General features: G+C 42.1%; 1 protein-coding gene across 4 annotated transcripts in view; it reads left to right on the top strand.

The window, feature by feature from the left end:
• The first annotated feature begins 395 nt into the window (after positions 1–395).
• Positions 396–26790, top strand: part of OSBPL6 (oxysterol binding protein like 6) — a 194242-nt gene continuing 167847 nt past the window's right edge. For 3 of the 4 annotated variants that reach the window (XM_060256910.1, XM_060256911.1, XM_060256913.1), the window contains exon 1: positions 396–411. The gene's annotated coding sequence lies outside the window, so the exon portion shown is untranslated. The remainder of the gene's footprint in view (positions 412–26790) is intronic. The other variant, XM_060256912.1, reaches the window with a different exon arrangement.

The raw sequence follows: 26790 nt of genomic DNA on the forward strand, positions 1-26790 counted from the left end.
TCTAAGGCCAGCAGGAGGAGCCGCTGCTCGGGCTGGCTCCCTCATCCCTCTCCGGCGCCCGCATCTTCCTCCTGCTGCTGCTGCTGCAGCGCGCCGGCGAGCGGGGGAGAGGTAGGTTGCCCTGCTCTTTTCGCCCGGGCTTTGCGCGCGGGAAGCACCTCGGTGCGCCGGCTTTGGCGGCGTCCTCTCTTGGCGTGCCGCGTTGGAGGCGAAGGCACCGGCGGAGGGAAGAGTCCGGGGCGCCTGAGGTGGGAGGAGGAGGAGGAGGAGGAGGAGTGGGGAGGGATGCAGCAGCTGCAGCCGCCCACCGCTCTCCTCTCCACTTCCAGCCTCTGTCAGAGCGCCGGCCGGTTGCAGCTGGCGAGGGAGGCACTGAGGCATGCCACATGCCACGGAGGAGCCGGTAAGGAGGTCCTCTCAAGTTGCTCGGAAGGGGGTGGGGAGGGCTAGCGTGCTGCAATGGACGCCTGCACGGGGCACGAGCGACAATGGCTGCGTGTCGCCGGCCTGGGACAAAAAAAAAAAATTGCATCCAGGCCCGAGAGAGGCATCTATTCCTCGGCTGTGGAGCGAGTGTGGGAAGCGACTGCATCCCTACGGCCAAACACTCAGACCTAGGCTAACAAGGAGGGCAAAAGGTCTGGGTTGGGGAGCACATTCTGCTGAGTTGTGTGCCTGTGGTGGTCCCGTGTGTGGCTCTTGTGTGTGCATGTGTGTGGCGTGCGCACCCTGACGGGCATCGGTATCCCCCCCCCCCCTCTCAGGTTTGCACCATCATGTATGTCAGTAGGGCATTCCCAAACTAGTAGCGGGAAAGAAATGCTACTGTTGAAAGTGTGCCTGTTTGTTGCTCAGCTATTGCATTTAAGAGAGAGGGAGGGTTTGGTTTAAAGCAGGCAGCATCCGCTTTTCTTAAATTGCATTAAAACAAACGATGGTGTCAGTGCAAAAGGGATTGTGTGCGTGTGTGTTTTGCAGTCAAGATGTGTGTTTCCTGCATAGCGTGAGGCAGCCTTTCTCTGCATTAACTATGTCATCAGGAAAACCTGGGCCCAGGAAGTGATACTTCTTGCCATATAATGATAAAAAGGAACTGCGTGTGCATGCTTAAAAAGTTGTAATCTGATGCTGATGCCGGCCTGTGATAAAGCCTCCAGATGCAGCTTAAACACCCAGAACTGGCATTAGGGCATGACGTTATATAACTTAACTTGATGGAAATGCCATGAAAATGGAGTAAAAATGATCTAAAAGCTTGGTTTTTCCTTTCTTTGTAAGAAAAAAACTTCAGGATATTTTCCACCCCCATTTTATTCTTTTAGTTTAATCTGAATGCATTTTGATGAGAGGGAGAGGAACCATGTCTTGTAAATTTGGCATGCTGATTACCATTTACGTATCCATCTCTGGCTGCTCTGCTAGATTTCACAAATGAGTTGGTGCTTACTTTTAATTTGCTAGCGGTGGTGTGAAACACTATTCATTTTTGTTTTAGATAGCTAAAAACAAAGCTTTAAAAATCTCATTTTTACCAAAAATGCTGATGTGCAGCATACAGATCTTAAATGTTTCCTTTCCTCCAAATTTAATTTGTCAGTTGAACTGTCACAATACCCCTTGATACTGTTGGTCTGTTGACTAATAACCATTCTGTATTACTCTTAACAAAGTAAATAAAGCTAGAAAAAGACCTCATTTATACTTTCCACAGTGAAACAGATTTCCAAGGTCGAATAGCAAACTGCAGCGTAATTGTTTTATTTTACCATTGACAGTAAGGAAAAGTGACTAAGCTCTTCAGAGGCTGCGTCCACAGAGTCCTCCTTGAATGGACTCCAGAAATAATTACATGTAGCTTATCTGCCACATAAGGTACTGACACTGTTAGAAGCGCAAGAAAACGGTTGTTAATCTGCCTACCAAATTATGGTCCGCAGTCACAGAATTCTGGTGACACTTAACATTTCACTGCATGATTAATAGACTTGTTGTTCTCTACTAGCAGGATGTTACTGGGTCAAAGATTAAGCCATTTCTGCATAATATAGCCCTTTTGGATTGGACTGAAATAGTTATCTTATATAACAACTGTCTTTTGTTCCTATATCCACACTTACCCTAATTTAACTGTAGTTTTGTCAAAATAATATGACCTTGACTTTCAGAGGCTACAGAGGAATTTATGAGGGGATGGAATTAAACAAATGATGTTGCTCTGACATAGTTTTTATTTCGCTTCAAGGTAAATGATGCAAAATTTCATCGTCAGTTTGCGTCAGAATACCAAGTGCATTTTTTTGGATGTATATCTCTCGTTAACATCAGCAGCAGGTAAGACCTCACAGGGAAACTCTTACATTACCAGAGCATTCCTAAGCAAAGTTATACCTTTCTTAGCTCGTATGCAATGCATTCACTCAGGGGAATAGGACTAAAAAATGTAATTGTGGGAGAAAGTTCTTTTCCATCCCACTGTAAAGTGAACAGGTTTAGGATTTGGTGGTGATAGCCACTTCTGAGTGTCAGATTCAGAGATCCAGGTTCAAATATCCATTCTGTCATGGAAACTCACTGGGTGACCTTGGGCCAGCCTCACACTCTCTACCTAAACCGATTCACAGTGTTTTCAAAACACTCCATTCTATCCTCTTCAAAATGGAGGAGGGGGGAAATATTATGGTCAGCGCTGTTGGAGAGAAAAGTGCTGTATATATATCTAACTGAATACAGTTATGTGGTGAACATCCCTCCTCTTCTCTCATCAGTAGTTGTAGTGATGCTCATTATGTAGCTTTTTCTGTGGGGAATGGGAAAGCTTGTCCTGGGAAGGTGGTGTAAGTGGTATTTCCGTAATAACTATCATGTGTAACCTTTCCTAACTTAAGAAAATGTGCTTAGTGTCATCTTTACTAGCTTAAATACCAAATGTGACATATAGACTGTACAGTGCTTTTGATATCAGTGCTATAGACTGTGCTTTTGATATCAAAGAGAATACCTGTGCATGAATGATACTATTACAGCTGTAGCTCTCTAAAAACTCTTTATTGTGTGCAAGTAGTAAACCTTTCCAGTACACTTATATGAAATAAGATATCCAGATATGTGGTGGTTTCCTGTGTCCACATTATATATCATTGAAGTTGTCTTCAATCTGAAGTTGATTGTGGTCTTTTCTCCATGATATGTTCTTCCTTTGCCTGGCTCTTTGAATATATTTTCATTTTTATTACAAATATATGGCTTTTTTGTAGAAAAGGCTCAGCAAGAACTCATTTGCATATTAGGTCACACCTCTTAATGCCAAGCCAGGTGGAACTGTGTTCCTGCTCAAAAAAAGCCCTGTAGATATGTGTGTGTGTTGCCTCTCCTTTTCCCATCTTCCATTTCCTGCCACATTTTATATATTTATATACATACTGTTCAGAAGAGTCAGCAATATATCTCGAAATACTCAAGATGTGGTAGGAAATGTTGCAGAATGGATGGAATCTTCAGTTGTTTCATTTATTGGGTTGCTTTCTCAGCTATTAAGACTTGTCTTTTTCATTATATTGGAAGGTTCTTTAGCCTATCATCCAATTTTCTCATTTTGCTTCAGTTTTGGCCCTTTGGAAGGTACAAAATTTAAGAACTAGTCTTCCAAACCATTTAATTTATACTTCCTTTCTCAGGAGCCTGTGTTGCTTTATTCAGTTAATTAGGTTTGTCTACTTTTTTAGAGGTGTCCTTGGTTACATCATTGTAGGAGGGTTTGAATGTTAGTTTGGTTGCAGAATGGATGGCATTTTCAATTGTAAATGCGTATATTGATCTGTTTATTTGCAGTGGTCAAAGGTCAGATGTGATCTGCTCTGTTAAATGTTTTGTAAACTGTAGGCCACAGAAACTGATGCAGGTGAGATGTGGCTGCCAGAAGGCATGGTGTATTCTTAAATTTGTTTCATGCATCTTACATAATAACACAGTGAATGTGCTTATTCTGTTTCTTTAACAGTGGGAGGTTTTGTTCTAACAAAAGCTATCCTGTAAGTGAGTAGCAAATTGGATAATTGTGCAAAGGTGTATTGAATTATTGACAGCATGTATTGAATGACAAATTAAAGCTAGAATACAGTTAGGAAATCTAATGAGAATGAGAGTGTATATTGTGCAAAATAAGGAGTAAGTGATACTGAGATAAATTTCAGCTACGGTACTAATTGAAGGTTCAAGGTGGTCTTTGCAGAAGCAGGCTACAACTTGACAATAAGAACAGGGCAGTCACTGATAGGTGTTTGAGAACAGCAGTAGATGGCAACAATTCTGGAAAGGGAAACAAGCTGCAGGTGTCTACATGTCAGTACTAGAAATCTGCAAGCCAAGAGAAGGAGTCTGGAGTGTTTGGTGTTAAATAACATAAATAGACATTTCAGAAACATGGTGGAATGGGGAAAATCAATTGGATACAGTTATCCCTGGATATAAATGCTGTAGACAGGACAGGGAAGGATGTGATCTCAAGATGGAAAATAAAGGAGGTAAGCAGAAAACATTGTAATTATGGGTGACGTCTTTAGCTATCCTCACAGTGACTGGGTAAATGTGCTCTTATCATGCCATAGAGACAAGGTTTCCAGATATCATACAGCATTGAAACATGTAGTCATGAAGTCAATGAGAAGGAGACAACCTTGGACTTGGTTTGGAGCAGAATTCGTGAGCAGTTGTGAGATACTGATGTTATTGTACCAACTGAGAACAGTGACCAGAAGGACATTAAGTTCAGCATTTATGTCAATAGTAGATTTCTTCCTAAGTCTAAAAGTATCACATTTGTTTTCAAACAAGGGAACTTCAAATTCCTCCAAGATGCTTGGAAGCTATTTAAAACCATGTTAATTGAAGCTCAGATAGAATGCATACCTCAATTAGAAAAGATACCACCAAATGTTAAAAAAGAAGCTATAAAAAAGGCTTTAAAAGTGAAAGGCTTGACTTGGGAAGGGGCCAGGGCCCAGGGGTAGAACATCTACTTTGGATGCAGAAGGTCCCAGGTTTAATCCCTGGCACCTTCAGTCAAAGAAGCTGGTGGTAGGTGATGTGGATGACTTTTGTTTGTGCCCTTGGAAAGTCACTGCAAGTCTGAATAGTCAATACTGACCCTGATGGACAGATGGTCTGTTTCTATATAAGATAGCTTCAGGTGTTTATGAGTCTACACAAGGTGAATAAAAAGGAGAACAGGGTCTGGCACAACAACATAGGGTTTGTGAGAATGATGTCAAGACAAGCAAAAAGAGAATTTGAGGAGCAAATTGCTTAAAACTAAGCCAGGCAATACAGATGTCTTCAAATTGATCAAAAGCAGCAAACCAGTTAAGCCACTGCACAACAAAGTAGTAAAAGAACTCCTTAAGGAGGATGTGGAAATGGCAGAGAACCATATATTCTTTACATCTGTTTTCAAGAATGGAAAAGATGAGGGGAATACCCACATCAGAGTTTCTTTTTTCTTCAAAGGTGTCTGAAGAATTTAGTCAAATTGAGGTGAGAAAAGACGGTATTCTAGAACTAATGGGCAACTTTAAAACCAGTCTCTGAGTCTAAATGGTGGACACTCAAGGGTTCTTAAGGAATTCAGATGTAAAATTGTTGAGCTTCTAACCATTGGCATAGATCCATTGTAGTGTTTCCAGACAGAAGGATTTCCACCTATGGAACATGACTTTCTCATTTCCCATCTCATGTTGCAGCCAAAAAGTGCCACTTCTGGGGGATGGTGAGCCCCCATTTTGGGCTCCAGCAGGAGGGGGAAGGTGAGAAGTGATTAATTGAATCCAAGCCAGTATATGTCATTTGTCATTGAAATGGGCTAGACTGGAAAATAGCAATGCAAGTTTTTTAAAAAGTGGTCCATAGGAGATCAGGGGAAATTACTGGCCAGTTAGCCTAACCTCTGTTCTGGATTAATTAGAAATTCTTGCTAAAAATAAAATTATTAAACACATAGGGAAAATCCACCTAACTTCTGCAAATGGAAGTCAAGACTCTCCAACTTTTTGGAGTTCTTTGAGAAAGTAAACAAACATGGGGGATATGGATGGCCCAGTTAGTGTTGTATATGTGCACTTCCAGAACTTTTTGAGAACTTCCCTTACAAAAGACTTCTGAGTAAACTTTTTAGTTATGGAATAAGAAGATGAGTCCTCTTATTGAGAAAAATTGGTTATTTAAGCAATGATATTTAAGCACTGGGTTCCACATGGGATGGTATTGGGACCAGTGTTATTCAGTTTGTCTATAAGTGATAATGGAATTGTGTGTGAGAAGTACAGGGCCAAGTTTGTCGATGATTCTCAGGGCTTTTTTTTGTAGCAGGAACGCCTTTGCATATTAGGCTATACATCCCTGATGTAGCCAGTCCTCCTGGAGGCCCTATAAGAAGAGCCCTGTAAGCTCTTGGAGGATTGACTGCATCAGGGAGGTGTGGCTTAATATGCAAAGGAGTCCCTGCTACAAAAAAAGCCCTGTTCTAAAGTTGTTTAGAACAGTAAATACCAAAGTGGATTGTGAAGAGCACCGGGGGCAGCTCCCTAGATTGGACGAATGGGCTGAGCAACATGGCAAATAAAATTCAGTGTAAGTAATCACATAGTGATGCACATGAGCAAAAAATCCTAGATTTAAATATAAACTGAGGGTGTCTGAACTAAGACCGAAATTGAAAGAGATCGTGTGGCTACAATAGATAACTCATTGAAAATGTCAACTCATTTTGTGGCAGCAGTGGAAAGGCTTTGCTAGGGATTATTAGGAATGAATTGAACATGAAATGGGCAATTTTGTAGTGCCCTTGAACAGGTCTGTGGTACTGCTACGTTTGGCATACTGTATGCACTTCAGGAAGCTGTGCAGAAAGTGCAGAAGATGGTTGTTATTTTATTGCAAGGGCTGAAGATCCAGGGGCTTTTCTGTTTAGAAAGATGACAACTGGGGAAGATGTGATAGAAGCAGGGCTTTTTTGTAGCAGGAACTCATTTGCCATATACCCCTGAAGAAGAAGATATTGGATTTATATCCTGCCCTCCACTCCGAATCTCAGAGGACTGGCCCTCATGTAGCCAATCCTTCAAGAGCTTACAGGGCTCTTAGAACAAGGCCTACTGTAAGCTCCAGGAGGATTGGCTATATCGGGTGTGTGGCCTAATATGCAAAGGGAGTTCCTGCTACAAAAAAAGCCTTGGATAGAAGTTTTTAAAACTATGCATGGAGTAGGGGAAATAGAGAAAGCTTTTTCTTCCTCTGTTCCAATACTACATCTCAGGCACCTGACGAAGGGATTGAAGATGGACAAAAGAGTTCTCTTGTCCCCTCCTGCTCCTTTTCAAGTGCCAAAACAGCTGTGGTGTGTGTGGGTGGGGGGGGGGGGCTTGGTGGCTCTTGTAAGGGCAGAAGGGTGGAGTGTACATTTTGTGAATACTAATTTGACAGTTGATAAGGTGTGAGGGAATCAGCAAGAATGCCTCCGTGTGGCATTTTAAAATGATTTTTAAAAGATTGTGGTGTCCTCGTGGTGGCTTTGAGGATGCCTTCACAGCTACTTGGCCATTGATCAAGGTGGGGATTTCCTGATTTCTTTTGAAAGTCAGTAGTTGCGCTAGGTAACACCTTGAGCAACAGGAGAATGTTTGATATCACATGTGCTTAAAGGAGCCTTTTGACTGACTCCTAGAGAATAAGGCTTATCCTCCTAGAACAGGGGTGTCAAACTCATTTGTTATGAGGGCCAGATCTGACAGAAATGAGACCTTGTCGGGCTGGGCCATATGTGTTATAAAACGCAATGCCAGGTAGCAGAGATATAAACTTTATAAAGGACACAGACATACACAATTAAAGTTTTTTTAGAAACTTAAAATATACTCAAAACATTAACACTTGTTGAACTTAAAGGTGCTGTCTGTTTCTCCTCTGTGCGATCCAGGGAACAGGGCAAAGGAAGCTCTGGCTCTTTCCTTCCTTCCCTAGGGGACCAAGAGTGGGAGGATTCTCAGCCAATAGAAGGAAGAGAGGCTTGGCTCAATAGCTCTGCTGTGTGATTGAGCAAACCTGGCAGAGCAAGAGAAAGGGAGAAGGAAGTAGGTGACAGATAGGAGCCCTCCGGGGGCCTGATTCAGCCCCCATGCTGCATGTTTGACACCTCTGTCCTAGAGGATAAGGCTTTCTCATAGAAATAATTGTCTAGTTAAAAAATAATAATTACCAAAATTGACCTAGATGCACAAGAAACATCTGAGGCAGCTTTATTCTCTTGGTGGGGTGTCATTAAAATGCTGTAACCTAAATGAGTTATGTAATTTGAATGTAATAATCTCTTTCCAGAATGATATAAAGATGAAATTTCTCAGTTTAAAAGGCATAGCACCACGTAGTGATAAAATCAGGGTTAGAACATCTTCTTGAGTTTCTAATGTAATAATTTGTTTACACCCCCCCTCCCCCAATTTGTTAAGGATAAGTGTTCATGTCTTTTGCACGTTTGTAGTTCTCATGAATGAAACCATCAGCACTGATCAGGAGATGCCGTTGGTATCGTTATTCTATCACAACAGAATCTGTCCATGTGGCATGGATCTCATAAAAGACTTGAATCATTTACATTTCCTTTGTTTTGCATGATTAGAAAAAAATGACTTAACTCTTTGATTCCAGCTTTTAAATGTTTGTTGTTAAAGAAAAGTGACTACTGGTAAACAATTGCTGAACCATATTATAGTGATCATGGGTTTTGCTATATAAGCACAGAACATCAGAGCTGACTTGAAATACTTCCAAAATGATTTTAAACTAGAGTCATTGTCAAAGATAAATTTGCTTGTTTGTATTTGATAGATATGGATATTATGCATATATAAAAACAATTTTTATAAGCAGCTATTCAATACTTTTGTCTAAAGAACTAGGCAATGTAGTCAAACATATACTTTTGAGTCCCGCTGATTTTTAGTGTTATAAGTGTTGCCAAGTTGCTTCTGACTTAAGCGCTGATAACAGATGGGCGGATTGGAGGCGTCCCAGATTGGGCCAGCTCAAAAAACCATCCCAGACCCTCTACATACTCTAGTGCGAGGCAGCCCTGTTGTGTCTGACAGGTAGTTTGGTGCAATCAGATGGGGGGGCTCCTCAGAAACTGGAGTTTTTCTTTTTGACTCCCCCTACGAGTCATGTGCTCATGCACTCATGTGCTCAAGCGCTTTGGGCAGTTATTTAAGAAAAAAAGCCAGAAGTGGCTTGAGGTAGCTTGGCAGGTTCACACTGCGAAGGCACCTCACTTGCGCACTTCTGGCTCAGACGCTATTGAGGCGACTGGCGTTCGGTTCTAAAATTTGTGACCACTTTGCAAGTGGTTGCTTTTTGAGGAACTGAAGACACAGGAGGACGGGGTGGGTATGGGACGGGCAGCAGATGTTAGTGTTTGGAAGAGTTTTTCATGTTGGTTTCTGAGGTGCCTCTGGGTCTCAGAGCAGTCACAAACTGCCATCTGTTATCAGCCATGGTGACCCTAAGAATTAACATTCTCCCAGATGTCCTGCTGTGAACAGTCTTGATCCAGTTTTGCAAACTGAGGACAGTGGCTTCCTTGTTTGAGTCAATCCGTCCCATGTTAGGTCTTCCACTTTCCTGGTCGCCTTCAACTTTTCCTAGCATTCTTGTCTTTTCCAGTGACTCTTGCCTTTTCATAATGTGGCCAAAGTACAATGCCCACAGTTTAACTTCTAGGGAGCATTCAAGCTTTATTTGGTCTAAAACCTACTTATTTGTCTTTTTGTCAGTCCACAATATTTATAAAACTCTTCTCTAACTCCACATTTCAAAGGAATCTACATTCTTCCTGTCTGCTTTCTTCATTGTCCAGCTTTCACACCCCTCCATAGTGATGGGAAATGTTTAGCAGGTGTTTAAATCTACCCCATTTAAATCAATGGGATTTTATCTCTGTCTTCTTCTTAATTCTAATTAGGAAGGTATAAATGTATATTATGTACTTTAACTCTTCAGCAGTGGTCTATTGAAACCAGATGAAGAAGAAGAAGAAGAAGATATTGGATTTATATCCCGCCCTCCACTCCGAAGAGTCTCAGAGCGGCTCACAATCTCCTTTACCTTCCTCCCCCACAACAGACACCCTGTGAGGTGGGTGGGGCTGGAGAGGGCTCTCACAGCAGCTGCCCTTTCAAGGACAACCTCTGCCAGAGCTATGGCTGACCCAAGGCCATGCTAGCAGGTGCAAGTGGAGGAGTGGGGAATCAAACCCGGTTCTCCCAGATAAGAGTCCGCACACTTAACCACTACACCAAACTGCTTCAATTGTTCTTTTTCTGTTGACGTTTATTATGACCAAAAATATAAAATGTAAGGAAGACCAGGGCTTTTTTTGTAACAGGAACTCCTTTGCATATTAGGCCACACACCCCTGATGTAACCAATCCTCCAAAAGCTTACAGGGCTCTTAGTACAGGGCCTACTGTAAGCTCCAAGAGAATTGGCTACATCAGGGGTGTGTGGCCTAATATGCAAAGGAGTTCCTGCCACAGAAAAAAACCCTGAGGAAGACTGTATCAGGATCCAGTATTTCAGTCCCTTCTGTTATTAAAACATGAGATACAGTCATCAGTGAAGAGAAGGATAGTAGACAGGACTGGCTAGTGTTGTATTGATTATTTGTGAGATGTGATTTTTGATGCAAATGTTGCCATTTTGAAGAAAAGAGAAAAACATTTGTAATATACTTTTTCCTAAAATTGTTCATTCCTGTGGACAGATATTGTTTACTTAACTTTTATTACACTTCAGTGCAGGGGTAGAATTTTAGCAGGAGCTCCTTTGCGTATTAGGGCACACCACCCTGATGTAGCCAATCCTCCAAGAGCTTACAAAAAAGAGCCTTGTAAGCTCTTGAAGGATTGGCTACATCAGGTGTGTGTCCTAATATGTAAAGGAGCTCCTGCTAGAATTCCACCCCTGCTTTGGTGTCATTTTTTTAATTGGAAGGTCTTTTCTACTGTGAAGAAGATGATGATTTTGGATTTATATTCTGCCCTATACTCTGAATCTCACAGCGGTCACAATCTCCTCTACCTTCCCACACCCCCACAACAAACACCCTGTGAGGTAGGTGGGGCTGAGAGTGCTTTTACAGCAGCTGCCATTTCAAGGACATCTTCTATGAAAGCTATGACTGACCCAAGGCCATCTCAGCACGTGCAAGTGGAAGAGTGGGGAATCAAACCCGGTTCTCCCAGATAAGAGTTCGCACACTTAACCATTACACCAAACTGCCTCTCTGTGTGATCCCAGCCAGTTGGGGATCACATAGTGAACATGGCAATATCAAAGCATTATGTGTACAGTAATATTCTTAGCTCATATTCTTAGCTGTTACGGCACAATAATTCTTCAGTGGTACTTCCATTCAGTCTTTTTTGTATGTGACGTTTAAGGCATAACTTGTTTGCATGTTACTTGTCTGAATTCTCTTGACTTTTAATTTCTTCTTTCTGTCTGTCTGCCTCATTTATCTGCATCCTTACTTTCATCCATTGTGGAACTCAAGGTGAACCTTTCAAGAGGTCTTCTCCTCCAGGCACTAAGCAGGCCCAGTTTGTTTCAGCAAGATGGCTACATCGTATGCCCTCAGACAAAACCCTGGTATGGTTTAAAAAAAATGAAATGGGTCAAGTCCATTATTTTCTGTTTGAACAAAGAAGCGCTTCTGTGACAATTCAGATCTTCACTGCATCTGTCAAACAACACAACGAAAACACACTTTACACTGTACAAAACAGGAGAGAAATGTGTGAGGATGGTAATACTTTTCTCAGACAGCTACTACTATTGCAATCAATATATCAGCTCAGGACTTGGTTTACAGCACAGAGTGTTTACAGCATGCCACTTGTGGCAATGATGAATTGTGGCAGTGATAACATTTAGTGAGGGGTTTAGTTTTGTTTTTGCACAGATGATTTTCAGTAATATTTCACCACACTTTGCGGGTTGAATCCAAAACTAAGAGCATCCCAAGTCATACCTTTGATCTCAGTAAAATATTAAAAATACTTCCAAGCCTTTTGGTATTGAGACTGGGTCTGCTATGCCAAGCATGGCTGTCTTAAAATCCAATCTTTTGTTTTATATTTTTAAAAAACATAATTTAAAATTAAAAACACATTTGGGTGTAAATCTAGTTTTACAGCAGCAGCCATAATGAATATAGTCACCAGTTAGCTTTCTTCGAAACTAGTATGTTCAACGCATTGATTGTTGTCAGAATATTTCTTGAAATTGGGGCTTTTTTTCTGGAAATTGAGGTGCCGGAACTCTAAAATGGAAATGAAGAAGAAACACAATGATGCCCCTCATGAATTTTTAAACATTTTTTGAGAATTTTGTTTCCACAAAGAGGTTCTGGAACTCTCTTCCTCCCTGTTCCCCCAGAAAAAAAACCCTGCTTGAAATAAACCAAACATAGCCATATGATGCATTCAAGCTTTTAATTTTATTTGTGTGTGTGTGAAGACAAATTTTCATCTCATGGATAAATTGATGTAATTGATTATTAATTGAAATGTACCAACATAATAGCTCTTCTATAAGGGCAGAAATTTACTACAAGTTTTTTGTGGCCTTCAATATGAGATAAATTTTATTTCAGGTTCTTGAAGTTAGGTTTCATCTTGTACACCAAAGATAGGACCTTTTTGTTGGCGCGCTCTTATCCGTTCACTATGAATTTTGTGAAAGTAATTGAATAATTTCCTGTGGGCTCAGAAAGTAGAAACCCAGTGAATGTAGATCACTAGCTGATGTTACTGTGGCTAACATTATAACAATATCTTGTGCTTTGAAAATGCAGATAATCTGTGTTATAGCAGCTGTGAGCATGCTGCATTCATGAAACATTCCTATATTTGCAACCTACACTTGTGCTTTTGTTCTGCTGCCATGTTATAATTCACTTTAATTATTATTTCCTTCTGAATCACGGCTTTTAAAAATTTGCAAAAGAGTTTATACGTACTTACGGTGCAATCTGTTTAGGATTTCACTGTCAGAAATCGATTTAGATTGAACTAATGCAAGTGACAAACCCTACAATTATTATTTCATTTTGCATTCTGCATAATTAAGAATGGCAGAGAGCCGTCTTTTAAGGATGTGCCATCTACCACAGCTTGGATTGTAGGCTGTGGCACCCTCCCCAAGCAGACCTGTGAGAAAGACCTGAATTTTAGGAGGCCAGCAAAAACATCCATTTTGCTGTATGCTTAGTGTTTGCCAGTGTTGATCTGCATTTTATCCAGTTGGATTATTTTAAATTGGTTTCCATGTATCATTTGTATACATTTGTACTGATCTGTGTTAATAAATGCTATATAATGCTCTAAGTACCCTTTAATGCAGAAAAACAGTTTATAAATAGCAAAGCTAAATACTGCTTCAAATGGGCCACAAGCCTTCTGTGTCTTCAGGCAATCAATTTAATTTTGCATACAGATAAGGTCTGGTTCTGAGTATTTTGTCACTCTAAACAAGGAACAGCTCTTCTCTCATAGACCTGCACTACTCCAGGTCTGGACCTGGTCAGTGGCAGGACATACCCTTGTGGGAAAACTATTTGACCCCCATCCCACTGATGACTGGGAGCAAATAAAGCCCCTGTGGTACATTGGTGGCCTCCTCTTTCTGCCATCCCCAAGTAGTGACTAGGAGGCAGTGGGCCCAAGGGATTGTCTACTTATATGTTGGTTTTTGAAACTGGTGTGTGCAAGTCCAGTGGCATCAAGTCACCTAGAGGTTGCTTTCGGGCCTAGGTTGCCAACCTTCAGGTGTGACCTGGAGATTTCCTAGATTTACAACTGAAGTCTAGATGACAGAGATCTGTTCCCCTGCAAAAAATGGCTGTTTTGGAGGGTGGACTCTATGGCATTATATCCAGCTGTGGCCTCTCCACATCTCAGACTTCACCACAAAATCTCCAGGAATTTCTCAACCTGGAGCTGGCAACTTCAGCCCCAGGCCTGGTCTAACAAATCTTCCCTCAAAGGCCAAAATAGGCCTGGAAAGAGCCCTGCGCCTTCCCCCTACATTTTTACCAACACAACCAAGCCTGGAATACAGTGGCTGCCTAGCAACAGCCTCTAAGGGAATCCATTTCGTAAAGTTATAGGCTCTCCTTTGATCATTTTCAGGGGCTTTTTTTAAAAGCCCCCAATGTATTTTTTTTTTTAGATTTCATGTTTTCATATAAACTGGGGTCTCCTTCAGCTTTGTAGAACTATCTTGACCGCTCACAGCTTCAGTTTCTGGAATTAAGTGTCCAAGGATGTGGCTGACTTCACTACTGGAATATGAGATATGACATTTGTCCATTTTTCTTATCTAACATCTTTGACTTTACATTTTTGGGCCCATTACACGCACACACAAACACACCTTACTGCAGATTTTCAGAGCAGTAAGTGTTTAATCTTGACTTAGAATTCTTTGCCTTATGCACCATTCTTTTTTCTCCAGTGTATTTATTCTGCAGCTACAATTTAAAAAGGCACTTTCCTAAATGGGTGGAACATCATTTGTAATGTGTGTGGGGAGGTGGCACCAGAATTTTTTTTTAAGTTGCACTATTGCCCTGTCACAGCAGTGCAGAAATGTTCAGTAAGAGCCTTCCAATTAAATCCTCATGGTTCAGATTTTGTGCATGATTTTATCATCATTCACTGAATGATAGGGAACAGAAAGAAATGCAGGGAAAACCCACAGCTGAAACTGACCAGACTTTTTCTGAAATTGACAAGCAGCTATGAAACCCCACTTTTCACATTGCTGTGCACTAGGGGTTCTGTGCTGTGTTATTGGCACTGTGAAAAATGAGAAAGAGTCACACAGTCTCATAGTATGGGGGGAGCATGTTGAGTGTACAGAATGCATGGTAGAGCCTATTGACACCGGCATTGGAAGCTGTGATTGTTTGCAGTGTGTGTGCGTGTGTGTTTTCATGTGCCTGTGCAAAGTTGGCTGCAACTCTACCACACTTTGCACAGGACTGCAATTGTTATGGTGGAGGAGTCCTCTGGCAGAAGCTCTGGAGGGCTTTTTAAAAGTTTTGTGCTACTAAATTAAAAAAAAATAGAGTATATTTGCTGATGCCTAGTGCAGCAGCTGCAGATGCTGGGAAAGACAGAAGGCAAAAGAAGAAGGGGACAGCAAAAGATGAGATGGCTGGACAGCGTTACTAATGTAACACGAATTTGAGCAGACTTCGGAGGATGGTGGAAGACAGGAGGGCCTGGCATGACTTTGTCCATGGAGGCACAAAGAGTCAGATTCGACTGTGCAACTGAACAACAACAAAGTGCAGCTGCTTAGTAAATGCTGATTTCCTATCCTTCCTTGCAAATCTGTGTAGTTTTCTCTTTGTGATTCTCTAATTTGATCCTGGCAGTTTTTTAGAGCCTGTCCTGTGTGAATTTCACTCTGTCCTCCAAATGGATTGATCCCAAGTGATTCTTAAGTTAAGTGGTTCACAGAAGGTCCATGTGGCTGAGCCACTGTTTTCATATTAGACTTCCAGAGACTGCTGAAATGGTCCCCCCAAAAAACTTTGTTCACTAAAATATTTTCCATACTTTAGGCTTCCCATTCCAGTCTCTTTTGCTGTCTGCATCTCGTGTCAATTTCATTCTGCTCTGACAATCCCCCTCTATTTTGTTTGTATGCAGCACTGAAATCCTTTGTTTTTTAAATCTGTACTGGGATGCTGCTGTTTGCCCTCTCTCTGATCCCCATTTCAAGTCAATACCAGCAGGGAACTAAACTTTGAGAAGCTCCTTTTAAATTTCTTCCAGTTGGTTTAATTTTTTTTGTTATTCAGCAGTCTGAGACTATTGCTAGACCCATTAAAAAGTGTTAAAAATTAAACTTTAGCATGTTAAAAAAATTAAAAATTTAAAACAAGGGGGAAGTGGCGCTTGTACACCAATGATGTACAAGGATGTCAGAAGGTGCAGTGGACAGAATGACCTTGATGTGGGATGGGGAAGTGACCTTTGAGGGGCAGCAGAAGGGCAGCGGGAAGATCCAAGGGAATCTGGATGGTTTTGAATTGCTTTCAGCTTGGAAGCGAAAGAAGGGAAAAGTCGACACAAAGGCAACAATGACCAGAGAAACAATGACCAGAAAGCAAATTGAGCACTGAAGAGAGGAAAATCAATGCAGAACGACAAAGAAAACTGAATAGACATGCACTGTGAAAGCAAGGGGAAACACCCATGCATAATAGGCCATAGTTAACTTCTCTTTGTTTTTTCCTGTCTAAAAAGTAGGTTTAGGCTAATTAGAAGGAAAACAGCTTCTCAGACTATATTGTTGGAAAACATAAGAATGTAAACAGAGTAAGAAACCTCTCATTAATTGTAGGCAGCTTGTAGAACAGATTCAGTATTTTCCAGGTAGCTGCTTTAAATGGGGGCTGGAGGGAGAAGGTTGAGCTGTGCGCAACTGGAATGCAAGCAGTGTGTCCTTCTCACTCTTGCTGTGCAGGTAGAATCTCTGCACTGTGCAGGACACAATATGCCTGTTGTTTCTAAATGTATTTAATGTTTCTCCTTGTGTGCCTGAAGCTATATATAATCCTTTTCTTCCGAACACAGTGTGTGCAGCAGAGCCCTGGTAACATAACCAATAGAACTATAGCTAATCATTTATGTGGGACTTTATACTTGCAAGACTTTTACAGATTTTATTGTGCTACTCACAACATCCTTGTGAGACTGGTATGCCCAGTTTACAGATGGGGAAATGGGACTGAAACATTGTGATGTGTCCAAAGCTACAAATGTTGGGAGCATTTGAAGAAGAAGAAGATAGAAGATATTGGATTTATATCCCACCCTCCACTCCAAAGAGTCTCAGAGCGGCTCACAATCTCCTTTACCTTCCTTCCGCACAACAGACACCCAGTGAGGTGGGTGGGGCTGGAGAGGGCTCTCACAGCAGCTGCCCTTTCAAGGACAACCTTTGCCAGAGCTATGGCTAACCCAAGGCCATGCCAGCAGGTGCAAGTGGAGGAGCGGGGAATCAAACCCGGTTCTCCCAGATAAGAGTCCGCACACTTAACCACTACACCAAACTGGCTCTTGTAGGAGAAGTAGAAGAGATTGGATTTATACCCTGTCCTTTACTACCTGAAGGAGTCTCAGAGCAGCTTACAATCTCCTTTCCCTTCCCCTCCCCACAACAGACACCCTATGAGATAGGTAGAGCTGAGAGAGCTCTCACAGAACTGCTATTGAGCAGAACAGCGTTGAGAGAACTTGTGGCTGACCCAAGGCCATTCCAGCAGGTGCAGGTGGAGGAGTGGGGAATCAAACCTGGTTCTCCCAGATAAGAGTCTGCACACTTAACCACTACACCTGTATCTCTAGGTGTTCCCTAAGATTTTTCGTATGCAGGACTATGAGAGTATGCAAACTTCTTCAACATAGGTTGGATCCAAACCTACACAGCATGAATGGAAGAGCACTTCTGCTTGTGAAAGAACATGTGTGCGATTTCTGCTGATTCCTCCTCCCCAGTTGTAACCCCTACACCCTACCAAGTCCTGTTTCTTGTGGGCAGATCTTCAGGACTGACAGGTTGTTACAGTATGCTGAGAGAGACAACAGAGAGTTTCCCCATGACTGGAACTCCAGTTGTGGTTCTTTCCATCCAACCTGTTCTCTTGAGTTGACAGCTTGTGAGAAGGGATCAGATCAGCCCCTTTGGACAATAAAAAAGCATTTGTAAAGGGACATGGAATGCTATTGTGTCACAGTTGCTGCTGTCAATGGCAGAAGGCTCTGGATTTCAAAAATAGTATTTTAGTATGCTCAAATTTCATGCTTTTAAAAACCGGGATGTTTATTTTTTGTTACTTGGTGCTTGAATCTTTTGGATGGGCTATAAATAAATGTCAGAAGCAACCTCTAATTCTGCAATATGATTCCTTCCCTCCATAATTCATACCTATGCACATTTACTCTGAAGTAATCCCAGTGTGTTCAGCGGAAGTTTGTCACACAAATAAGCATGCATAGGATGGCAGTCTATAACTCTATTTTCTGGACTGTTTTTATAAGAGAAGTGAAAGAGACTCCAGTGAAACTGCTCCAAAATGTTTTGTCAGGAATCAGTTTTCTTCTTGTATGTATACTGACATTCACCGAAATGTATTTTAGAGGGCTTTTATGATTTCTGTTTGAAAAAGCACTTTCAAGCCAGTCAGAGCTGCCATATCACATTGTTCCAAAGTCTCTAATTTTAAAGAAACATGGACCTGTGCATGTCGAATAACCAGAACAGGGTTCTGTACGGTATTTAATTCCATCACTTGGAAAATGGCAGGATGTATTACAAAAGAGTGGATGTCTAGGGTTCTGTATACAGTTAGGCTGCTTGAATTCCATGGATCTAAGGGAGATTTAGTAGCTTGGCTACGTGCAGGATTGCAGCTTTTGTGAGAAAGCATTTTGGCATAGAAAGAGATTAAGAATGAAGATGGTTTTGGAGTAATTGCAGCCCATTAAATTTTTTTTCTCCTCCAGGAGCAACTTTTCCAATTCACAGTATAATTATATATTCCTGTCCTTATAACGGTGGACTCCTAAGCAGAGTTACATCTTTCTTTGCCCATTGAGGTCAATGGTGAATTATTTGCATGTTTGCATTCTGCATTGTTTGTCTGCATGTACCTAGGAATGACTAGTTCTTCATATCTACATGTATATGATTAGTTCATCGATCATTGGTTTGTATTTGTATCTTGCCCTTACTCTATGGAGTTCAAAGCAGCTGTAATGCGGTTTTCCTGTTTTAACATCACTGCAATGGTGTAAGGTGGGTTAGCTGGAGAGGTAGTGGGTTGTATGCAAACTTTAGTTTTTATGTCTGTGGAAGGGCTCCTGCCTTTGGGAGGAGTAGGGGTTATTTTCTCCAATTTCCTCCTCCCACTTCACACCACTAAACGCCTAGTGCTGTTTCTGGGGTCTCTGACCAGTGTTTCCTCTAAGCTGTGTGCATGAGCGGCAGGGTCAGAGCTAGACTGTCTGGCACCTAGGCAAGGCTAACTTCTAGCACCCCGTCCTGCACTAAGGTCACCGAGTCATGAGGGGGGCGCTTAATTTGGTGCCCCCAGAGAGTCAGTGCCCTAGGCAATTGCCCTAGGCCTAGTTTGCCTAGTGGCAGGGCTGGCCGTGATGAACAGCAGCTCATTAAAACAGGAAGATATTGGATTTATATCCCGCCTTATACTCTGAATCTGAGTCTTAGAGCAGTCACAATCTCCTTTTACCCACCCCCTCAACAGACACCCTGTGAGGTAGATGGGGCTGAGAGAGCTCTTACAGCAGCTGCCCTTTCAAGGACAACTCTGTGAGAGTGATGGCTGGCCTAAGGCCATTCCAGTAGCTGCAAGTGGAGGAATGGGGAATCAAACCCGGTTCTCCCAGATAAGAGCCCTTCTCAGCAGCAGTCTTTAGCGACTCAGGTTCTTGCACTGCCCATTGGTCATTTTAAGATTACAGCAGCTCTATTCTGCTCAGGGTGTGAACTCCTCCACTCAGTAGGGAAGTATAATTAGAAGGAACACTGCTCCTGACCCCTGTGGACAGTGTTTGAGGGGGCTCAGTGGACTGCAGCAGGAGAAGGAAGTGAGAAATTTCCATTTCTCTTGTTGCTTTCCTCACACATTTCTTTGGATCCAAGTGAGTGACCACCTCAAGATCATCCTGTGAGCTTTATTGGTGACTTCTAATGCTGCCCTCTAAAGGAGAGATATTTTTAAATGTTGTTACTTTTCAAGTAGATTTATATCCCTTATGACTTTTTTCTGGCTGTATGTAAATAAACTTAGGATATTAAGTTCAAACAGCTTCTGCTAGGACAAAATTGTTTGCTGGTTGGGGCACCATAGGATTTGGGGTGCCAGTTCCTCAATTCTCTGTTTCTCTTATGACCGCCATTTATTTATTTACTTCATTTGTATCTTGCCTTTCTTTCCAATCGGGACACATAGCGGCTAATATCATTCTCCTACCTTCCATTTTATCTTCACAACAACCTTGTGAGGTAGATTAGGCTGAGAGAATATGACTGGCCCAAGATCATCCATTGAGCTTCCATGACATGACTGGGGATTCGAACACGACTGGGGATTTGAACCAGGGTCTTTCACATACTAGTCCAACACTCTTAACCACTACACCATACCGGCTCTCATGTCTGCTGTGATCTTTGCTGGACAGAGTGGTTGTCTCTGCCTTGTGGGTATTGCTATTGAAATTCTAGTGACATTGTAAGAGGTTGAAATTTATACACCTATAGAAGAAATTCACAAGCAGTAGCAGTGGGTTTTGGCTGTTGGAAATCACAGAAACTGAAGGAGCAATTGGATTGTTATAGTGCACATATGCTCAGATCTTTTCACCTTCCTAATTGCCTGCCATCATCAGCTTGTAGCACAGCAGGAACATCTGTTTGTTTGGATGGCAAAATCCAAAAGGCTCCGAAGAGTGTAATGTACCTTTCCTTGTTTACTTCAGCAGAGATAGACATCCCTACTAATCATGGAACGCTCTCCCCCACCCCCACCTTATTCTGGGTTAGGTGTTCCTGGTGGTTATAAGTAGTACATTTGAGAACCAGTATGGTGGTGTGGTTAAGAGCAATGGACTAAAACTTGGAAGATCTCCGTTCTGCTGTGCAGCTCATTGAGTGACCTTGGGCCTGTCATTCTCTCTTGGCCTGATTCACTTCACAGGGTTATTGTGAGGGAAAAAATGGAGAAAGGGAGAACAGTGTACATTGCTCTGAGCCCCTTGGAGGAAGGATGGGATACAAATGTCCTAAATAAATAAACCAATTAAATGATTAATAGAAAACTTTCTTTAACTATTATTATTGTCAAAGATATTTGACTGGTAGATGGTGTTTTGCAATTCAAGCTCTAGCCAAGTTCTTGGGAACTGCAGATGTATCTTTGCAGGATTCTTGCTGTTCCAAACAACACTGTCTTCTGGAGCTGAGCTGTTGTTATTTGCTCAATGCCCAGAATGGCCAGGTGTTTCTTGAGACTTTTAGACAATGATTCAAGGGCTCGAGAGAAAACTGGCTCGATAGTAACCTTCTTGTTCCAGAGGTGCTCTAACTCTATTCATAGGTCTCGATATTTCATGATCTTCTCCTGTTCTTTCTTTTCTATTCTGGAATTGCAATGCTTGCTATTATAATTATTGTCATTATTGTTTCTACTACAGTAACTACTAACAAGATTTTTACCCCACCTTTCTGCCCCATAGGGACACCAAGGCAGCTAACAAATTGAAAAATACAAATTAAAATCTCATTTTAAAAGCTGTTAAACTCAGCACACAAATACATCACTAAAGCAAGTTAAAACGCTCTCCCCCACCCCACAGCACAACAGATAAAAGCAATAATTAAAACATTGGGTAGGAAGGAAGAGCTCCCTGAGGGAATGTCAAACAAAACAAAAAAACCCTTCATCCTCTGGCAGAAGATGGGAGCAGAAGAATATAGGCAAAAAGCAGTTCAGAACTTTTGGAGTCACTACTGAGAAGGCCCTCTCCTGGGTTGCCACCTGCTTAATCTTAAAAGGTGGGAGTACTTGAAGCAGGCTCTCTAAAGAGGACTACAGTGGTCAGATAGGTTCATAAGTTAGTAAGAGGTCCTAGTTATAAACTCTACAGTGCTTCAAATGTTTACACTTCGAATTGTGCCTAGAATCAAATTGGAAACCAGCATAGATTGAACAAGACTGGGCTGATATGGTCCCTGCAGTCAACTCCACTCAGCATCCTGGCTGCAGCATCCTGCACCAACTGAAGTTTCTGAACACTTTTCAAGGGCAGCCTCACATCGAGCTCATTGCAGTAATCTAATTTAGATGTAACCGGTGCATGCACCACAGTGGCCAGATTTTTTCTGCCTGGGAGAGGACACAGCTGGTTTACCAGTCTAAGCTGGTAAAAGGCACTCCTAACCACAACTGCCACCTGCTTATTTAGCAGTAGTCCTGGGTTCAAGAGCACCCTCAGACTATGGACATATTCCTTCAAGGGGAACACAACCGCATTCAGAACAGGTTACACTTTCAATCCTAGGTCAGACCTTCCACTCACCAATAGGATTTTCATCTTGTCAAGATTAAGGTTCAGTCTATTAACTGACTTTTGCTCCAAAACTGCCTCCCGGTACTGGTTCAGGGTTTCACCAGGGTTTCTCTGGGATCAGCCAGGAGTGTGAGATAGAGTATGTCATCCATGTAATGGTGACAACCCAGCCCAAATCTCCAGATGTCTAGCAATTTCACATAGATATATAAAAAGACACATGGCAAGATGGAACTTTGTGGGACCCCAGAGACCAAGGGCTGAACAATGGTCCCCCAGAATCATCTTCTGGAACCTTCCTTCATTGTAGGACCAGAACCACTGTAGACCTAATCCAGAAGGATACTATGATTGATGGTATTGAAACCCACAGAGGGGCCCCTAAAATCAGCAGTCACACTCCCTCTGTCCATCTCACTCTGCAGGTCAGCTACCAAGGCTGTTTCAGTCCCATAACCAGGCCTACAACCAGATTGGATCTAAACCATTTCCCTTATCCAGGAATGTATGAAGTGGTCCAGCCATCACTAATTCAGTTACCTTGCTCATGAATGGGACATTTGAGACTGGTTAATGATTATTCAGATCTCCCCTACCAAATGGCTGCAGTGGCGGCTTGGTCCAATCTCAGTGTATTGGGAGATTCCATAGAAGCATTAGGAACTCCCAAGCTGAGTATACTCCAATGACAGGGGTGGCTGTTTCCATACAGGTTGTACTGTTTTGCTGTGAAAATATTTTGTGTTTGTCTCCCCCCTCCCAAGGATTTGATATATGGTTTTATATGTATTTTGCTGTGGTTTAAAATGGAGGCCTTTAAAGTAAGAAAGAGAGGAGTGGATGGATGATTGAAGTGTTATGATTGAATGGTAGCTGTACTCTAGAGGGTGGAGTTTATTGGTTTGTGGAAAAGAGTTCAGAGTAGGTAAGAAAAAAAACAAACAGTTGAGTGAGATGCTGTGGAAAGTGTGAGGAATCTGTGTTCTGTGTGAAAGTTATTAGGCTAAGTGGCAAGTTTGGAAATTAAGCTTTGTGGAAGCTATTAGCCTAAGTGACGTTTGAGAAAATAAGCCTTTCTGACTACTTCTATTTTAGAAATTTTACAGAAAGAAGAACTGTGCCTATCTGAAATCATTACACTTATGAACTTTACTGAAACTGTTACATGGTTATACTTCCAAATAAACTCTACTTAGGTTCAAGAGAAAGGATCCCCTTTAACCTCAGAGCCACCCTCATGCGCTGAGTGTTCTGTCATTCAACCAAATATAACTAAACCATCCTGTTTTGGTTCAACTAAGAAGTCTTTGGTGGTAGCAAAAATAAGTAGAGAATGCTAAGGAAGGCAAGGAGGCAGTGTAATAGACGTCACCTCAGGACTCGACAGAGACGTTTGTTCACAGGAGTTACGTATAAGGAGACTCACAGAAAATCCGGCGGGGAGGGCGGGATATAAATAAAAGTTGATGATGATGAAAAGAATAAAATGTTACACAGGTGCTCCATCCAGATGTAAAGCTGTTGTCTCTTGAGCTCTGCTGAAGCACCTCCTGTTCTACTGAAGTGGGGGAAAGCCAGGGCTGGCTCTTTTCTTTGAGGACGAAGTGAGTGGGTGTCAGGAAACACATTAGACAGACAACATTGTGTTAATGAGTGCAATTGTGCCCAGAAGTGCCAGATTGAGAACTAGTGGCATATAAGTCATTGTATGTGGCAGGAGCTATGGCAGAAGCTATCCAGTATTCTTTAATGTTGTTAAAAGGTACAGTGGAATACGAAGGAATTTTGGAGAAGAAAACCCTTTTAAAGGCCAGTATTAAGTATTTAAAGCATCCAGGATATAGAGAAAATTCACAACTGCTTGCTGCAAAACTGAGCTTTTGTGATGGCTTTTAGGCCCTTAAAGTGCAATTCTGTCAACGAGTCCCTCGCCATGAGTACTTCCGTATTGAATCCAGACCATTGTAACTATGTGCATTGGCTGCTAGAATAGTTTTGCCGGCTATCAAGTACATTACGTCTGTGAAACTTACATGTAGTCTTTTCTCACCCTGAGGTATGTGGTACGCATTGGTATCAAGGTCAATTACTCTCAGAGACTCACTTTTGGTTGCAGTTGGCTTGAACTAGAGCTTGAGTTGAGGGGGGAAGGGGAATGTTTCATTTGGTGAAAAAAGGTGCTTTTTGCTCATATGAGTAAGGGTCTGGGTCAACCAATATATCTGACTATCTGTGCCTGTATCTCTAGTTCTGCCAAGATGCAGTCTTGCCTGTTACATTTTTATTAAGTGAATAAAGCTTTCTTTTCTACGATTCAGTAAACCTAGAGGTCATCATTGATGAAGATTGTGCAGGACTGGACAAATTCAAGGAAAAATATATGTTAAGAAGATCATGTTAAGATCTGCATTGATAATTCCATGTCTTTTAGTTCAGGTGCTGTAAAACAACTTCAGGCTTTTTAATCCTCAAAATGATTCCTGTGGCAGAAGAATTTCTGCCCTCCCCACTATAATCGATATTATATAGCAGTTCTAACCCGGTGATTTACAGCTTTTATCCTGCTTTTTTTCTCAACACCCTTCTGATATAGCTCAGTGTTATTCCCATTTTGCAGAAGGACAGATTGTTCTTCAAAGCAGGGAGTGCCCGAGGCTTTATGTAAAATCTTAGTTCCAAAGTCACTTTTCTGTTAACTGAACTAGACTGGTTTCCTTGTGGCTTTTCAGATGCACACTGTTCTTCGTGTTTTGGAACAACAGTCCACATAGTTCAGAAGGGATGATCGAAACTGGTTATTGTGATTGTAAATCCTTAGGATAGGGAATTGTGTGGATCATAGAATCACAGAGTTGGAAGAGGCCATACAGGCCATCTCATTCAATTCTGCTCCATGCAGGATCAGCCTAGAGCAGGGGTATCAAACATGTGGCCCGGGGGCGAAATCAGGCCCCCGGAGGGCTCCTATCAGGCCCCTGAGCAACTGGCTGTCATCTGCTTCCTTCTCTCTTGCTTCCTTCTGCATCACAGCTTGTTTTACCAAGCTTGCTCAATCACACAGGAGCTACAGAACAAAGCATCTATTTTCTCCATTGGCTGAAGCTCCTCCCTTGGGGAGGAAGAGGGGAGAGGAATAGCTTGCTTCAAAGGAAGCGCCGACTTTTCCCTTCCTTCCCCAAGGGACCAGGAGGAGGGGAAGCCTCAGCCTATAGAAGGAAGAGGGTTTGGCCCAGTAGCTCTTCTTTGCAGTTGAGAGAGCATGGATTGCATGTAAGAGATACAAATAAAGCTCCTTTAAGATCAACAAGTTCTAATGCTTTAAGCATGTTTTATTTTAATTTTTTTTTTAAAAAAAATTGTTTGTCTATGTCCTTTATAAAATTTATATCTCTGCTACCTGGCATTACATTTTTTGACACACATGGCCTGGCCTGGCCAGGTCTCATTTATGTCAGATCCAGCCCTCATAACAAATGAGTTTGACATCCCTGGTCTAGAGCATCCATGGCAAGTGTTTGTCCAGCTGCTGCTTAAAGATTGCCAATGAGGGGAGCTCACCACCTCTCTAGGTAGCTGATTCCGCTGTTGAACAACTGTTACTGTAAAAAAGTTTTCCTAATATCCGGCCAGAACCTTTCCGCCCTTAATTTAAACCCATTATTGAGAGTCCTGTCCTCTGCTGTCAACAGGAACAGCTCCCTGCCCTCCTGTAAATGACAGCCCTTTAGATACTTAAAGAGAGCAATCATGTACCTCCTCAACCTCTTCTTCTCCAGACTGAACATTCCCAAGTCCCTCAGCCTTCCCTCATAGGGCTTGCTCTCCTCTGCACCTGCTCCATTCTGTCCACATCCTTTTTGAAGTGCGGCCTTTAGAACTGCACACAATACCCTGGGTGCGGCCAGACCAATGCAAAGTACAGTGTCACTATGACCTCTTGTGATTTGGATGTTATGTCTCTGTTGATACACCCCAAGATCACACTTTTTTGTTGCTGCTAGTTCGAAACAGCAAAGCTGAGTGGTTTTTTTCTCTTTCATGCTGTGGTACTTTTAGGACAGGTGCAGCTGGGGGTACAAACCCTTTGACATGGGCTGAAGGACAAGAGCCTAAGTGCGTGTGGGTTGCTCGTGGCCGTGGCCAATTGTGTTGGCCTGGTAGACCAGCTCAGGATGTCTTGCCTACCTTTTTGTTTTGTGCTCGTTTTGTGGTGTTTATAAACTTGTTTTAAATAGTGCCAGTTTGGTGTGGTGGTTAAGTGCGCGGACTCTATCTGGGAGAACCGGGTTTGATTCCCCACTCCTCCACTTGCAGCTACTGTAATGGCCTTGGGTCAACCATAGCTCTTGAAGGAGTTGTCCTTGAAAGTCCAGCTTCTGCGAGAGCTCTCTCAGCCCCACCTACCTCACAGGGTGTCTGTTGTGGGGGGGTGGGAGGTAAAGGAGATTGTGACTGCTCTGAGATTCAGAGAATAGGGCAGGATATAAATTCAGTATCTTCTTCAATATTCTGTGTAAGCTGCTTTGGGTATCCCAAAGTGGGATAAAGGTAAGTGGGATAAAAATATATTAAATCCAGA

Source organism: Heteronotia binoei, chromosome 16 (genome assembly GCF_032191835.1).
Source record: "Heteronotia binoei isolate CCM8104 ecotype False Entrance Well chromosome 16, APGP_CSIRO_Hbin_v1, whole genome shotgun sequence".
Lineage (NCBI taxonomy): Eukaryota > Metazoa > Chordata > Lepidosauria > Squamata > Gekkonidae > Heteronotia > Heteronotia binoei.